Here is an 18448-nt window from a genome sequence, read left to right on the forward strand (position 1 = left end):
GTTGTATATCAGAAATACGAAAACAATAGTTCTGGATCTTTTAAAAATGACAGAGGTAGTATGGAAAATAGGAACGCTAATTCTACATTGTGGTTAAGAGCTCAGCTGCTAACCAAAAGGTCAGCAATTCAAATCCACCAGCCACTCCTTGGAAACCCTAAGGGGCAGTTCTACTCTGTCCTGTAGGGTTGCTATAAGTCAGAATTGACTCGATGGCAATGGATTTTTGTTTGTATGTGTTTTTTTGGTTAATTCCGCATTGATGGTAATTCAGTAAGTAGGTCAGTGTTTCTCAAAATGCATTCTATATGAAAACAGGTTCTTGAGAACAATGTAAACCTGGGGAATTAAAATATCTAGGAGTGGGGTGTGGCAGCCTGAACTTAAACAGCCACCGTGGATAATTCTGAGGTACACCAGGCCATAAAATAATTATTGTTTTAGGTCATAGCTTTCATAATCTCAAGGTATGTTTATCTTTAATATAAAGATTTCAGGTTGTGGCTGAAGCAAAAGGTTGGCAATAGAAATAAAAGTAAACCCAAAAATATGAATGCCAAATTCAAAGAAATACTATCTTATTTTTTAGGAACACTGAATAACTGGCTTTGATTTTTTTTTCCAATTTATAAGTGTATATCACTTAACCATCTTCTCAGGAAATTATACAGTACATTGAAAATAATTTGTGAACCCCTGGTGAGATCTATAGTAGCACTATTTCTTTTGTAATCTTAAAAACACGTGTTGATATATACCAAGGATATTTCCTAAGGAGAAATAAATTCATTTCTTTAGATAGAAAGGCACGTCTTCAGTATCATCTCTTTTCCATGAGGTCAGGGGCCATATTTTAGTCAACAGCCTTATTTGAACTCCTGTTACCAAAAAAACCAAAAACATTGTCTATTGATTCCGACCCATAGCAACCCTATAGAGCATGGATGGATTTATATATGCTTTTCATAGACAACATTTGAAATGAATCTTTTGAGTGGATGTTCAACTAACTGCATGTGTATCATACTTAAAGAAAGTGGATTATGAATATTTTGTGTTTGAAAGTAATTTATTAAATGTCAATCCATTTCAAAATAGTTAAGAAATAACCCCTTTGCCCTGTCAATGAATTACGTAATAGGCGTAGTAAATACTTCTCATTATTAATTTAACACCTGTCTTCCAAGTGAGCTAAAATTTGTAAAATCTATCTCATTTATCTTTGAAGTTTCATGAAAAATTTAAGTCATCCTAAATGATAGGAAATAATTTTTATAGTTATATAGTCCTTATAGTTAGTATCCAAACAATTTAAATTATTGTCTAATTAAGTAAAAATAAGTAAATCAACCACAAAGGCAAAGCAAAATACAAATTAACTTAAAACAGAAAGAAAATTTTATATTCACCATTTAACCGATTCCTGTTTGTTCTAAACTCAGAACTCATTTTAAAAATCAGGTTTGTTTTTTATTAACCTATTTCCTGATTTTTCCACCTGTTTAGTTCCAGTATTTACACCTATATGAGAACTTTATCAGTCCTAGTTTACATTTCCACAGTTTTTTTTTAAATGAATGTTTACCTAGTGTAATAAATCTGCTCTTGTTATAATTTGTGTTTAATAAATACCTCAGTGACTATATTAATAAAGCTAATGTGATGTAGAGGAATGAGCAGTCTTTGGGATCAAGTGGACCAAGAATCTAATTCCATACCTACCCCTTGCCAGTTGTGGCATATTGAACAAATTACTTAGTTTTTTTTTTTTTTTTTTATTGACATTGCAGGATTGTTGTAAGCATTAAATAAACTCATGTAAGTAAGAAATTTTACACAGTAATGTTGGTATATGAAACTATTCTTGAACCAAATAGGAATAAGTTTAAAATTGAGTAAAACATGGCACTTAATTATAGGAAGGCTCTTATTGAAAGCTATAAAAAGTTATACAAAATAGGCACAGAATCATAAAAATTTGCATTTATTTTTTAACCTACAACTAAAAAAAGCTATCACCATGTGACCTTGGGCAAGTAACTTTCTTTAGACCTCTAGTCACTTCAGTTTCTTAATAGCACTTCTTATATAAGAAAACTATTTCAATGTATCTCAGGTTTGTCACACTTCCTTTAAGGACTGCCCTTAGGATTTAATTTTGAACATGAATAAAGAAATGCTGAAGTTTGTCATGTGTGGCTGCTTTAGTTTATTGCAAGATAGTCATCGTGAGACCATGAGATGTTCACTTAGGACTGGAGAATCATAACAATTATGATTAGTCTACAGAAGGATCTCTTGCCTCTATCTTCTCTTAAGGAAGACACAGAAGTCCATTGCTTATATACAATTTTATAACCTTGGCTTCACAGGATAAGAGTTAGATGATGCCAGGTTTAGTGTGTTGCATCTTTTCTTCAACCTCTGACATTTGCCTAATGTTGTATCTTTTAGAGATTAAGGGGCTGTTTACAACATTCCTAATGTCTCAAGATCATCTTACAGAGATATAACTGTATATTACATTTATCATATCAGGTATGAGTCAAGCCAATTCAGAGAGGTTGTTTACCACATACCTCACATGCTTCACATACTCCTGTTTTTAAATTTGGAGATTGTCTGCTTTTAAGTCACATTACAAATGACTTGTGCATCTGTGGTTTAAGAGCATTTATAAAAGCAAACATAGTAATGTCTTATACATATTATATAACATAATAAAATGCCTTATATGTAACAATGTCTTGTACATATTATGTGGCTTAAGGACATTACAGAAATTGCATAATGTACATAACAAATAAAAAAAACCCATTGCCATCAAGTCAATTCTGATGCAGTAACCCTAGGACAGAGTAGAACTGCCCCATAGGGTTTCCAAGGAGCAGCTGGTGGATTCATACTGCTGAACTTCTGGTTGACAGCTGAGCTCTTAACTACTGCACCACCAGGGCTCTGTGTATACAGCAAAGACTGTTAGATAAACTAACATATACAAAAGCTTCTTTTCTCCCCGTCCTGTACCTGCCCCGCCACCACATACAAAGCCTTTTTGATGTGATTGTTTTTACCCCCTTCTAAACCTCTCACCACAGTAAGGGTGCGTTTTAAAATTTGCTCTGAGTATTAATCTCCTGAGTTATCTAGTACAGTTTTGACTCTTCCTGACACTTCAATATTATGTTTCACATTTAAAATTTCCTTTTGTCAAGATTTTTATGTCTCTGCTTTCTCGTATGATGCCTTAAACGTAGGATGCTCAGTAAATATTTGTTGAATGAGTGAATACTTGAGCTTTAATCATTTTTCACACATTTACTTAAGTCTAACATTTTTACCGTCTTTTTTATTTTTTAGTGCAACTCACCTCTTGTGGGGAAATTTATTGTTTAGCTGAATGACATGATAGCCATTTCCACCTTCTGTTTTAGCTCTAAAGTTTTGGTAAAATAATATTCCATATATTAGCTATTATTTGTTGCTGCTGTAAATTTTACGATTGCACAAAGGGCACTTTCACACACTAATGATTTCTTCAGCCGACTTTTTTGACTGCGTAAAGTTAAAATAAGTTTCATAATAACACAATTCAAATGCTGATAGTAGATTAAGTCACGTGGGTAATAACTGACAGAAGACATTGACCGTGCTTTGTTCAACAGGCAAATTAAAAATGCACTGAGGATCTGCTTTGTTTCTGGCTATTTTTCTTTTTCAGTTTTATTGGAAGATAGGGCAGATGTGAAATTAAGGTGCTGCGTAGTTTATTTTCATTCAAGTGATGCTTTTTAAATCATAATTGTTTTTGACTATCTTTTGGGTCAGACCAACATTTAAAAAGACATAGGGTCCTGTTTTAATGCTTACCCCGGCAGCAAACTCACCCTTCCACAGGACCCTTCCGAGAACTCTGAATTAAAGCTGCTGTTTTAATTGTGTCCATCTGTCATAATGTCTTGGTCAGTGGTTTCCTCTTCGTGCAAACACTTTTGTCACTCTTCTAATCACATATTTTGCTTGTTCACCCCCTAGAGAGTTCATATATTACTGCTTTGATATGTATTTTCACATGCATTTAAAACTTCACTATCTAACATTTTGGGGGAAGACTCTGTTGACCAAAGTTCATTAATGTTGCTGCAGCTGGTCTCCGTTTTAATTCATCTTTGGTTGCTTTGTTTTCTTAAGCCCTGTGAGGTAGAGTTTTATTTTTTTTTTTTTCCTTTCCCAGAAACATCAGAGTCAATAAATAACTATCCAGTAATATTAAACAAACCCTAGAATAGTCCAACTTATATATTTTCATTAGCCTTACTCCCGTCGATTCTGGTTTTTAGATTAAGAATTGGGGAATATAAGAAATTTCAGACTGGAGCTGAAGAGTGCTTAGAAACTATGGAGGAACTAGCCAGGACTAGATGGCTTTTACCAACTCAGCCAGCTACGTTCTCATAAATTCCACTTTGGTAGATATTATTTCCAGGAAAAGACAGGCTATTTCCTTTGTTATTCTGGAAAATTTTTGAAAAATCTAGATTCTCTATAAATATTTAGTCCTTGGATTCTGAGATGGTCTGATGCAGAGAGCAGTCTACTTAAAATTATTTGTATTATTGTGGTAAAATATATACAACAAAAAATCTGCCATTTTTAAGTGTACAATTCAGTGACGATAATTACATTCACCATGTTGTACAGTCATCACCACTATCAATTTTCAAAAGTTTTTCATTAGCCTAAACAGAAACTCAGTCAGTGTCCCTTAAGCAATAACTCTCTCTTTCCCTGTTCTACCCACCACTGATAAACTTTGGTTTTTATGCATTTGCCTAATTAGATATTTCCTAGAAGTGGGGTCATTCAATATTTGTCCTTTTATGTCTGACTTACTTCATTCAGCATGTTCTTAAGGTTCATTCCTATCATAGCATGTATCAGAACATTTTTCTGTATGGCTGAGTACTATCTCATTGTATGGATATACCACATTTTATCAATTAATCTGTTGATAGACATTTGGTTTTTTTTTCACCTTTTAGTTATTGTGAATAGTGCTGCAGTGAACATTGTTATTCAGGTATGTGTTTGTGTCAGTTCTTTAATTATACTTTTGGGTAGATACCTAGGATTGAGATTGCTAGGCCATATGATAATTCTCTATTTAACTTTTTGAGGAACTGCCAAACTGTTTTCCACAGTGGCTACACCATTTTACAATCTTAACAACAAAGAATCAAAGTTCCAGTTTCTTTACATGCCTGCCAACAACTGTCGTTTTCCATTTTTCTGATTAGAGCTATCTTAAAAAAAAAAAAAAAAGTGGGTGTGAAAATGATACTTCATTGTGGTTTTGATTTGCATTTTCTAGTGACTAATGTCATTGAGCATCTTTTCATGTGCTTGTTGACCATTTGTGTACCTTCTCTGGTAAATATCTATTCAAGTCTTTTGCTCATTTTTTGATTGAGTTGTCTTTTTGTTTTTGAGTTGTAAGAGTTCTTTATATATCCTCTGTATTAAGCCCTTGTCAGATATGATTTCCAAATATTTTAGCCCATTCTGAAGGTTGTCTCTTTGTTGATCAAGTTCTTCGATGCCCGAAAGTTTTAGATTTTGATGAAATGCAATTCATCTGTTTTGTCTTTTGTTGGTGGTAGTTGTGGTGTCATATCTAAGAATCCGTTGTTGAAAAGTCGGTCCTGAAGCATTACCTCTATGTTTATTTTAAGTTTCAGTTCTTGTATTTAGGTTTCTGATCAATTTTGAGTTAAATTTTGTATATGGTGTGAGGTATGGATACAGGTTCATTTTCTCGTATGTGGAAGCCTAGCTGTCTCAGCACCATTTATTGAAGAGACTAGTGTTTCTCCATTGAATGGACTTATTGAAGCCTTTGTTGAAAATCAATTGACCATAGATATTTGGGTTTATTCTGGACTCTGAATTCTACTGCATTGGTATATATGTCTATACTTACACCAGTTACGATTACTCTAGTTTTACACTACATTTTGAAATTGGGAAGTATGCATTCCCCTTCTTTTTCAAAATTTCTTGTCTATTTGGGGGATCTTTCACTTTCATATAAATTGGGAGGATTGGTTTTTCTGTTTCTGCAAAGAAGGCTGTTGGAATTTTGGTAGGGATTGTGTTACATCTGTAGATCATGGTGGGTAGCATTGACATTTCAACAGTATTAACTCTTCCAATCCATGGGCATGGAATATCCTTCCATTAACTTAGGTTTCCTTTAATTTCTTTCAGCAAAACCTCAAAGTTTTCAGTGTACAGGTCTTCCGCCTCCCTGGTTAAATTTATTCCTTGATATTTATTCTTTAGATACTATTATAAATGGAATTGTTTTCTTAATTTCCTTTTCAGATTGCTCATTGCAAGTGTATAGAAATCCAACTGATTTTTGTGTGTTGACCTTGTACCCTGCTACATTGCTGAATTTGCTTATTGACTCTAGTAACTCTCTTGTTGATTCTTTAGGGTTTTTTATATAGGATCGTGTCATCCATGAAAAGGCATACTTTTAATTTTCCCTTCCCAATTTGGATAACTTTTATTTCTTTTTCTTCCCTAATGCTCTGGCTAGAACTTCCAGTACAATGTTGAATAGTAGTGGTGAGAGCGGGTATCCTTGTTTTGTTCCATATTTCAAGGGAAAATGTGTTTTTCTACTGAGTATGATGTGAGCTATGAGTTTTTCATAAATGCCCTTTATCAGAATGTGGAATTCTCCTTCTATTCCTAGTTTGTTGAGTGTTTTTATCATGAAAGAGTATTAGATTTTGTCAAATATTTTTTCTTCATCAATTGATCATATGGCTTTTTTCTTTGTTCTGTTAACCTGATTGATTACATTCATTGATTTTCTAATGTTGAACCTTGCATTCCTGGGGTAAATCCCACTTGATCACGGTGTATAATCCTTTGGATTCAGTTGCTAGTATTTTGTCGAGGATTTTTGCATCTATATTCATAAGGGATATTGGTCTGTAGCTTTTTTGTGGTGTCTTTATTTGGCTTTTGTTTCAAGGGTAATGCTAGCCTCGTAGAATGAATCGAGAAGTGTTTCTCCTTGTTTTTTTTTTTTTTTTTTGTAAAGAAGCGTTTAAGAAGGATTGGTGACACTTCTATAAATGTTTAGTAGAATTCCCCAGTGAAACTGTCCTGTGACTTTGGTTTTTTTTGTTTGTTTTTTGGTTGGGAGGTTAGTTTCTTTTTTTAATATCACATTTCTCTTCATACCCTTCACCTCTATCCAGAATAATCTTTCTCTCAACATTTTATTACTTTTACTTCAAGGCTGGATTTAGGGTCCAGTTCCTTAATGAAACCTTTTTTTTTTCTCAGTTGTTTTCTTTTTTTTCTTTGTTATATATTTTTTTTTTTTTTAATTTTTATTAAGCTTCAAGTGAACATTTACCATTCCAATCGGTCTGTCACATGTAGGTTTACATACATCTTACTCCCTTCTCCCACTTGCTCTCCCCCTATTGAGTCAGCCCTTACAGTCTCTCGTTTCGTGCCAATTTTGCCATCTTCCCTCTCTCTCTATCTTCCCTTCCACCCTCCAGTCGAGAGTTGCCAACACACTCTCCCGTGTCCACCTGATTTAATTAGCTCACTCTTCGTCAGCATCTCTCTCCCCCCCACTGACCAGTCCTTTTCATGCCTGATGATTTGTCTTCGGGGATGGTTCCTGTCCTGTGCCATCAGAAGTTCTGGGGAGCATTGTCTCTGGGATTCCTCTAGTCGCAATCATACCATTAGGTGTGGTCTTTTAATGAGAATTTGGGGTCTGTATCCCATTGGTCTCCTGCTCCCTCAGGAGTTGTCTGTTGTGCTCCCTAGCAGGGCAGACATCGATTGTGGCCGGGCACCAACTAGTTCTTCTGGTCTCAGGATAATGTAGGTCTCTGGTTCATGTGGCCCTTTCTGTCTCTTGGGTTCTTAGTTGTCGTGTGACCTTGGTGTTCTTCCTTTGCCTTTGCTCCAGGTGGGTTGAGACCAATTGATGTATCTTAGATGGCCGCTTGTTGGCATTTAGGACCCCAGGCGCCCACAATTCAAAGTGGGATGCAGAGTGTTTTCATAATAGAATTATTTTGCCCATTGACTTAGAAGTCCCCTCAAGCCAAGTTCCCCAGACCCCAGCCCCTGCTCCGCTGACCTTTGAAGCTTTCATTTTATCCCGGAAACCTCTCTGCTTTTAATCCAGTCCAATTAGGCTGACCTTCCTTGTATTGTGTGTTGTCTTTCCCTTCACCCAAAGCAGTTCTTACCTACAGATTGATCAATAAAAAGCCCTCTCCCTCCCTCCCTCCCTCCCCTCTTTGTAACCACAAAAGTATGTGTTCTTCTCCGTTTTTTCTATTTCTCAAGATCTTATAATAGTGGTCTTATACAATATTTGTCCTTTTGCAACTGACTCATTTTGCTCAGCATAATGCCTTCCAGATTCCTCCATGTTATGAAATGTTTCAGAGATTCGTCACTGTTCTTTATCGATGCCTGGTATTCCATTGTGTGAATATACCACAATTTATTTACCCATTCATCTGTTGACGGACATCTTGGTTGCTTCCAGCTTTTTGCTATTGTAAACAGAGCGGCAATAAACATGGGTGTGCATATATCTGTTTGTGTGAAGGCTCTTGTTTCTTTAGGGTATATTCCGAGGAGTGGGATTTCTGGGTTGTATGGGAGTTCTATTTCTAACTGTTTAAGATAACGCCAGATGGATTTCCAAAGTGGTTGTACCATTTTACAATCCCACCAGCAGTGTATGAGAGTTCCAATCTCTCCGCAGCCTCTCCAACATTTATTATTTTGTGTTTTTTGGATTAATGCCAGTCTAGTTGGTGTGAGATGGAATCTCATCGTAGTTTTAATTTGCATTTCTCTAATAGCTAATGATCGGGAGCATTTTCTCATGTATCTGTTGGCTGCCTGAATATCTTCCTTAGTGAAATGTGTGTTCATATCCTCTGCCCACTTCTTGATTGGGTTGTTTGTCTTTTTGTGGTTGAGTTTTGACAGAATCACGTAGATTTTAGAGATCAGGCGCTGGTCTGAGATGTCATAGCTGAATATTCTTTCCCAATCTGTAGGTGGTCTTTTTACTGTTTTGGTGAAGTCTTTAGATGAGCATAGGTGTTTGATTTTTAGGAGCTCCCAGTTATCTGGTTTCTCTTCATCATTTTTGGTAATGTTTTGTATTCTGTTTATGCCCTGTATTAGGGCTCCTAGGGTAGATCCTATTTTTTCTTCCATGATTTTTATCGTTTTAGTCTTTATGTTTAGGTCTTTGATCCACTTGGAGTTAGTTTTTGTGCATGGTGTGAGGTATGGGTCCTGTTTCATTCTTTTGCAAATGGATATCCAGTTATGCCAGCACCATTTGTTAAAAAGACTATTATTTCCCCAATTGACTGACACTGGTCCTTTGTCAAATATCAGCTGCTCATACGTGGATGGATTTATATCTGGGTTCTCAATTCTGTTCCATTGGTCTATGTGCCTGTTGTTGTACCAGTACCAGGCTGTTTTGACTACTGTAGCTATATAATAGGTTCTGAAATCAGGTAGGGTGAGGCCTCCCACTTTCTTCTTCTTTTTCAGTAATGTTTTGCTTATCCGGGGGTTCTTTCCTTTCCATATGAAATTGGTGATTTGTTTCTCTATCCCCTTAAAGTATGACATTGGTATTTGGATTGGAAGTGGGTTATATGTATAAATGGCTTTTGGTAGAATAGACATTTTTACTATGTTAAGTCTTCCTGTCCATGAGCAGGGTATGTTTTTCCACTTAAGTATGTCCTTTTGAATTTCTTGTAGCAGAGTTTTATAGTTTTCTTTGTATAGGTCTTTTACATCCTTGGTAAGATTTATTCCTAAGTATTTTATCTTCTTGGGGGCTACTGTGAATGGTATTGATTTGGTTATTTCCTCTTCGGTGTTCTTTTTGTTGATGTAGAGGAATCCAAGTGATTTTTGTATGTTTATTTTATATCCTGAGACTCTTCCAAACTCTTCTATTAGTTTCAGTAGTTTTCTGGAGGATTCCTTAGGGTTTTCCATGTATACGATCATGTCATCTGCAAATAGTGATAGCTTTACTTCCTCCTTGCCAATCTGGATACCCTTTATTTCTTTGTCTAGCCTAATTGCCCTGGCTAGGACTTCAAGTACGATGTTGAATAAGAGTGGTGATAAAGGGCATCCTTGTCTGGTTCCCGTTCCCAGGGGAAATGCTTTCAGGTTCTCTCCATTTAGAGTGATATTGGCCGTTGGCTTTGCATAGATGCCCTTTATTATGTTGAGGAATTTTCCTTCAATTCCTATTTTGGTAAGAGTTTTTATCATAAATGGGTGTTGAACTTTGTCAAATGCCTTTTCTGCATCTATTGATAAGATCATGTGGTTTTTATCTTTTGTTTTATTTATGTGATGGATTACATTAATGGTTTTTCTGATATTAAACCAGCCTTGCATACCTGGTATAAATCCCACTTGATCAGGGTGTATTATTTTTTTGATGTGTTGTTGGATTCTGTTGGCTGGAATTCTGTTGAGGATTTTTGCATCTATGTTCATGAGGGATATAGGTCTAAAATTTTCTTTTTTTGTAATGTCTTTACCTGGTTTTGGTATCAGGGAGATGGTAGCTTCATAGAATGAGTTGGGTAGTATTCCGTCTTGTTCTATGCTTTGAAATACCTTCAATAGTAATGGTGTTAAGTCTTCTCTGAAGGTTTGGTAGAACTCTGCAGTGAAGCCGTCTGGGCCAGGACTTTTTTTTGTTGGAAGTTTTTTGATTACCGTTTCAATCTCTTTTTTTGTTATGGGTCTATTTAGTTGTTCTACTTCTGAATGTGTTAGTTTAGGTAGGTAGTATTGTTCCAAGAATTTATCCATTTCTTCTAGGTTTTCAAATTTGTTAGAGTACAATTTTATGTAGTAATCTGATATGATTCTTTTGATTTCATTTGGTTCTGTTGTGATGTGGTCCTTCTCGTTTCTTTTTCGGGTTATTTGTTTCCTTTCCTGTTTTTCTTTAGTCAGTCTAGCCAATGGTTTATCAATTTTGTTAATTTTTTCAAAGAACCAGCTTTTGGCTTTGTTAATTCTTTCAATTGTTTTTCTGTTCTCTAATTCATTTAGTTCAGCTCTAATTTTTATTATTTGTTTTCTTCTGGTGCCTGATGGGTTCTTTTGTTGCTCACTTTCTATTTGTTCAAGTTGTCGGGACAGTTCTCTGATTTTGGCTCTTTGTTCTTTTTGTATGTGTGCATTTATTAATATAAATTGGCCTCTGAGCACTGCTTTTGCTGTGTCCCAGAGGTTTTGATAGGAAGTATTTTCGTTCTCGTTGCTTTCTAAGAATTTCCTTATTCCCTCCTTGATGTCTTCTATAACCCAGTCTTTTTTCAGGAGGGTATTGTTCAGTTTCCAAGTATTTGATTTCTTTTCCCTAGTTTTTCTGTTACTGATATCTAGCTTCATTGCCTTGTGGTCTGAGAAGATGCTCTGTAATATTTCGATGTTTTGGATTCTGGAAAGATTTGTTTTATGACCTAATATGTGGTCTATTCTAGAGAATGTTCCATGTGCACTAGAAAAAAAAGTATATTTTGCAGCAGTTGGGTGGAGAGTTCTGTATAAGTCAATGAGGTCAAGTTGGTTGATTGTTGTAAGTAGGTCTGACGTGTCTCTGTTGAGCTTCTTACTGGATGTCCTGTCCTTCTCCGAAAGTGGTGTGTTGAAGTCTCCTACTATAAATGTGGAGGTGTCTATCTCACTTTTCAGTTCTGTTAAAATTTGATTTATGTATCTTGCAGCCCTGTCATTAGGTGCGTAAATATTTAATATGGTTATGTCTTCCTGATCAATTGTCCCTTTTATCATTATATAGTGACCTTCTTTATCCTTTGTGGCGGATTTAAGTCTAAAGTTTATTTTGTCAGAAATTAATATTGCTACTCCTCTTCTTTTTTGCTTATTGTTTGCTTAATATTTTTTTTCCATCCTTTGAGTTTTAGTTTGTTTGTGTCTCTAAGTCTAAGGTGTGTCTCTTGTAGGCAGCATATAGATGGATCGTGTTTTTTTATCCAGTCCGTGACTCTCTGTCTCTTTATTGGTGCATTTAGTCCATTTACATTCAGTGTAATTACAGATAAATAAGTTTTTAGTGCTGTCATTTTGATGCCTTTTCATGTGTGTTGTTGGCCATTTCATTTTTCCACATGCTTTTTTGTGCTGAGACGTTGTTCTTAGTAGCTTGTGAGATCCTCATTTTCATAATGTTTAACTTTGTGTTTATTGAGTCGTTAACGTTTTTCTTGGCTTTTTTTTTGAGTTATGGAATTGATATTCCTTTTTGTGGTTACTTTTTATTTACCCCTATTTTTCTAAGTAAAAACCTAACTTGTATCGTTCTATATCGCCTTGTATCACTCTCCATCTGGCAGTTCAATGCCTCCTATATTTAGTCCCTCTTTTTGATTATTGTGATCGTTTATCTATTGATTTCCATGATTTCCTGTTATGTGTATTATTTTGTTTATTTATTTATTTTTTAGAATTAGTCTTAATTTGTTTGTTTTTGTGCTTTCCCTATTTGAGTTGCGTTGATATCAGGACGTTCTGTTTTGTGACCTTGTGTTGTGCTGGTACCTGATATTATTGGTCATCCGGCCAAACAATCTCCTTTAGCATTTCTTGCAGTCTTGGTTTAGTTTTTGCAAATTCTCTAAACTTGTGTTTATCTGTAAATATCTTAATTTCTCCTTCATATTTCAGAGAGAGTTTTGCTGGATATATGATCCTTGGTTGGCAGTTTTTCTCGTTCAGTGCTCTGTATACGTCGTCCCATTCCCTTCTTGCCTGCATGGTTTCTGCTGAGTAGTCTGAACTTATTCTTATTGATTCTCCCTTGAAGGAAACCTTTCTTTTCTCCCTGGCTGCTTTTAAAATTTTCTGTTTGTCTTTGGTTTTGGCAAGTTTGATGATAATATGTCTTGGTGTTTTTCTTTTTGGATCAATCTTAAATGGGGTTCGATGAGCATCTTGGATAGATATCCTTTCGTCTTTCATGATGTCAGGGAAGTTTTGTGTCAGGATTTCTTCAACTATTTTCTCTGTGTTTTCTGTCCCCCCTCCCTGTTCTGGGACTCCAATCACTCGCAAGTTATCCTTCTTGATAGAGTCCCACATGATTCTTAGGGTTTCTTCATTTTTTTTAATTCTTTTATCTGATTTTTTTCCAGCTATGTTGGTGTTGTTTCCCTGGTCCTCCAGAAGTCCCAGTCTACATTCTAATTGCTCGAGTCTGCTCCTCTGACTTTCTATTGCGTTGTCAAATTCTGTAATTTTATTGTTAATCTTTTGGATTTCTACATGCTGTCTCTCTGTGGATTCTTGCAACTTATTAATTTTTCCACTATGTTCTTGAATAATCTTTTTGAGTTCTTCAACAGTTTTATCAGTGTGTTCCTTGGGTTTTTCTGCATTTATCCTAATTTCATTTGTGATATCTTTAAGCATTCTGTAAATTAGTTTTTTATATTCTGTATCTGATAATTCCAGGATTGTATCTTCATTTGGGAGAGATTTTGATTCTTCTGTTTGGGGGGTTGGAGAAGCTGTCATGGTCTGCTTCTTTATGTGGTTTGATATGGACTGCTGTCTCCGAGCCGTCACTGGGAAACTAGATTTTCCAGGTAGTTAGCTAAAAAAAATGCAGTCAGATCCCTATCTGAATTCTCCCTCTGGCTCCGGGTATTCGGATGTTAATGGGGCCGCCTGGGGAGGGTGGGGGAGGGAACAGAGAGCTAGGAGTGTAGCACCACAGAATATAGAGCTGAACACCGCGTTCACGCTCCGCCCCCGTTCGCCAAAATCCGGGTGGGACGGGTCCCCGGCTAGGACGCTGCTGTCCTTGCTCGGAGACCAGTCACTTCCTGCCGGGGACTTCTCCCTCCGGTGCGCAGCACCGCTCGCGCGCACTGGGTGGGTGTTTCCCGCACGAATGGGTGGGCCCGCCCCCAGGGTCTATTCAGGCGAATATAATTGGGCCCCGCGGTCACGCCCCGCCCGTGGGCGCTCCCAAATCCCAGCGGGACGACTTCCGGGCTGGGACGCTGCTTTCCCCGTTCCGGGACCAGTCACTTCCTCCCGGGGACTTCTCCTTCCGGTGCACCACCCCTCTCGTGTGAACTGGGTGGGCGTCACCCGCACAGCCAGGTGGGCCCGCCCCCTGGGTCAATTCCGGGGAATAAAAATGGACCCCGCGCTCACGCCCCGCCTGCGCGCACGCCCAAATCCCAGCGGAATGGCTCCCCGTCTGGGACGCTGCTTTCCCTGCTCCGAGACCAGTCACTTCCGGGGATTTCTCCCTCCGGTGTGCCGTGCCACACGCGCAGACTGGGTGTGCGTCCTCCCGCACGAACGTGTGGGCCCCGCCCCGGGGTCACTTTAGGGAAATATAGCTGACCCCCCCACCCCGCTTGCGCCCTGTCCGCTTCTCGCCTAACTCCCGGTGGGACGGCTCCCGAGCTGGGACGCTGTTCTCCCCACTCCCAGATCAGTCACTGCCTCCCGGGTGCTTCTCCCTCCGGCTGCGCCTCTACGCCGCCCGCGCCAACCAGCTAGACTTCCTCCCGGGATGGGTTCGGAGGGGGGAAGGGCTGGGCCCCCCTTCTGTGCTGTCTGCCCCCCTGGGCTCTGCCCCAGATCAGGCTCCGAAGGTCACCTGCCTGGTACGCTGGCTCCTGGTTCTGAAAACGGTCGCTGTCTGCCCGTATTTGTTCGTTTTCCGTCTCTAAGTCTGTGCTTGTTGTTCAGAGTTCGTAGATTGTTATGTATGTGATTGATTCCCTTGTTTTTCCGAGTCTTTGTTGCAAGAGGGATCCGCGGTAGCGTCCGCCTAGTCCGCCATCTTGGCCCCACCTCCTCAATGAAACCTTTTATCTCTTACTGGTTGAGCTCAGCTGAACTTCTGGCCTCTGTACTCTTGAGAATAGTAGCCTATAGCACATGTATTTGTGTTCAGTTGTTAGCCATCATGCTATGTTGAGTGTCTATCTCTAGATTTCATGGCAAACTTATTAAAAGCGAGAACCATGGTTATGTATCTGGTGTGTCATATAGTACTTTATCAGTACTTGACTCTTGATAAGCAGTCAGGCACATTTGTGGATGGATTGATTCCAGTTCTAGGAATCAGTCTTTTTTGTTGCGAGTTTCCGTATGATTTTATTTTATTTATTTTTTATATATGTGCTCTTATTTTTCCTAAAGGTGATTCACAGTAATCTAACCTTTTTGAGAGTCACATCACCATTTTTTTGTGACAGTATTATATATTACGTTTTTTGATTTTCTTCGCTTATTTGGAAAAACATAATTTCCTTGTGAATCCTTCTTGTCTCAGTCTTTTTTTTTGCAATTGCTCCAATTAATCTTTACCTCACAGAGTCAGTAGCCCTCTCCTCTTTACACCAAATTGGAGTGCTGGTGCCACAGTGGTTAAGCGTTGAGCTGCTAACCGAAAGATTGGCAGTTTAAATCTACCAGCCACTCCTTGGAAACCCTATGGGGCAGTTCTGCTCTGTCTCATAGGCTCGCTGCGAGTTGGAATCGACTTGATAGCAATGGGTTTTCTTAACACCAGCCTACTTTGTTCAGAACTTCCTTAATACATGTATCGTAATATTTCCTGTAACCTACCACGCCCCCATGCCTCCAATCTCTGCAACTCATATACATATTACTATATATGTATATAGATGTGTGCTTATGTATATGTATGTTTATGTTTATGTTATTACAAAACAAGGACCAAACCTCACTCATATTTGTATCCCAAAAACTCTGTCCTTGGAATACAGTCAGAATTGAATCAGTATTGCTAAATTACTGAGTGAATGAATCAGTCAAATAAATGAAGCAAGCATATTATTTTCTCTACTTATATTTTTCTATCACTTTTGCTGTCTTTTTTTCTGATTAGGGTACTTAGAAATGTTCCTTAAATTATACTCATTTCATCTAAATCATTCTGTACAAGGATGTCTATTTTCAGAAACTTTTTTGACCTAGCTTGAAGTTCTTTATTTTTATGCATTAAAGCACTTTTCACTCAAGTTTTCTTTTACCAGTGATCATTCTGTTTATTGATAATGTAAAAACCTGTATTTTTCTTTTATTCTGACTTCCTTCCAAAGCTTTGTCTGTACTAACTTTTTTAAAGGAATTCCTTTTAAAATTTTCTTATCCTTATTTAGTAACTTCCCTTATTCACCTGTAAACTTTTGTCTTTCCGTAAAATGCCTACGTTCTCAAATGTTCTTACCTGATTAAAGGTGCCTTATCTTTTCGTTTAGTTAAATATGACTGTTCTTTGGTACTTTGAAACTCCACTTTTACTTTATATATATATATATGTATGTATGTATACATATATATATATTGTACTTTAGATGAAGTTTTACATAACAAGATAGCTTCTCATTAAGCAATTAGTACACATATTGTTTTGTGATATTAGTTGATTTCTTTTTTGTTGTTGAAAGACCAACTCTTGTCTTTCAAATTTCATACTTCAAACTTAATTTGGCTTTCAAAATAAAAAGCGTATTTAAAATTAAAATATTTGAAAGATAAAATATTTCTTCTTGCCTTTATCTTTTATACCAGTATTAGCTGCTGTCAAGTCAGTTCCAACTCATGGTGACCGTGTGTGTGTCAGTAGAACTGTGCACCATAAGGTTTTCATTGGCTGATTTTTAGGAAGTAAATCTCTAGGCCTTTTTTCCAAGGCATCTCTTGATGGACTTGAACCTCCAGCCTTTTGGTTAGCAGAGTGCATGATAATTCAATCAATTTGTACTGCGAAGAATAAATTTGCTTGGGATAGTTGCCACACATGTATAAATATAATCATTGGTCACTCAAAAACACTGATGATCTGTCACTATCAAAGCGTATTTTGAGCCCATATTACTTTCATGGGTATTCTATTTTATTTTATATAAAGGTTAAGAAGAGACACAAGGCATAATTTTGGCCATTAAAGTAACTTAGAATCAACTTATAACACGAAGTTTCCGCCCGCTCAACACACCCCTACACAGCAGCAAAGTAAATATTATGAAGCAGTACAGAAAATATTAAATTATATGGTATAAGTTGTTTCTACACATGAAGAAAGATATAAAATTTTAAAAAAGTATTAAGGTTAGGTAACGTTTACTTGAGAAAGGTGTGTCTTTACAAAGTTTGTGAGAGAACATTTTTAAATGAGAATTTGTCAAGAGAGGATGCCATTGCAGGAAAGGGGTTGGCATAAACAGAATTATAGAATGGGGAATAAACAGGGCATCTACTTTTTTCCAAGTCTTTTCACACAATCTATAGCTTGTCTTTTTACATTCTTTTGAAAGATAGCGGTTTTGAGAAAAATAATTTTAAATAAAATCACACCTGTAATTTTACCTTTATATTAGGTATTTTTTACGTTTTGTATAAGTAATCCCTCTCTGCCCCAAGGCTGTAAAGACATCCTATATTTTCTTCTAAAGGTCTTCATATTTTTGCTTTTCTGCATTTAGGTAATTATAAATCTGAAATTGTTTTTTTATTATAATGTGTTAGCAATCTCATTTTTTCCAAATGTATAAACAATTGGCATGGCAACATTTAATGAAGAATTGCTCTTTTCACCCCTGATTTATAGTGCTATCGTTGTCATATTTTCAAATGTGCATCAACATGTTTCTGGGTTCTCAATTTGGTTGTATGTGTCTGTTTATCATTTCATCAGTACTACATTGTCTCAGTTAATATACCTTCATAATTATTTTTGACATTTCATAAAATGTTCTTCTAACCTGGCTCATTATCTTCATTTTTCTTTTTCCTGAGCTGTACTTGGGTCTTTGCTTTTCCTAATTAGAATTGATAGGAGGGAGGCAATATTCATTGCAGTATTATTCACAATAGCCAAAAGCTAGAAACAACCCAAGTGTCATCAACAGATAAATGGGTAAACAAAATATGGTATATATGTAGAACGGAATATTATTCTGGCATAGAAAGGAATGAAGTTGAATATACATACGACATGGTTATTGCAACATTATTTATGATAGCTGAAATTGAAAACCACTCAATTGTCCATCTGTGAAATAATGAATAAATATACTTTGTTTTACTTGTAAAAGGTAATACCACATAGTTATTAAAAAGAATTAGCTAGAATTACATTTAGCGCCATGAATAAATGTCAAACAATGGGAAGGAAGCAACCTAAATTGCAGAAAGAGAGAGGTATACTACATAATTTTGAAAACACGGCACATGTACACATACTATGCCTATGCATTCATACAGATTATTTCTATTTCAGAAAATCAGTAGAAATGCTAGACAC

The 18448-nt window shown here is 36.8% G+C and overlaps 1 protein-coding gene across 4 annotated transcripts in view; it reads left to right on the forward strand.

The window, feature by feature from the left end:
- The window catches only part of PPP1R9A (protein phosphatase 1 regulatory subunit 9A), a 357217-nt gene that overhangs the window by 207330 nt on the left and 131439 nt on the right, over nt 1-18448 (forward strand). The window lies entirely within an intron of this gene.

This window comes from Loxodonta africana, chromosome 8, assembly GCF_030014295.1.
Source record: "Loxodonta africana isolate mLoxAfr1 chromosome 8, mLoxAfr1.hap2, whole genome shotgun sequence".
NCBI classification, from domain to species: Eukaryota; Metazoa; Chordata; class Mammalia; order Proboscidea; family Elephantidae; genus Loxodonta; species Loxodonta africana.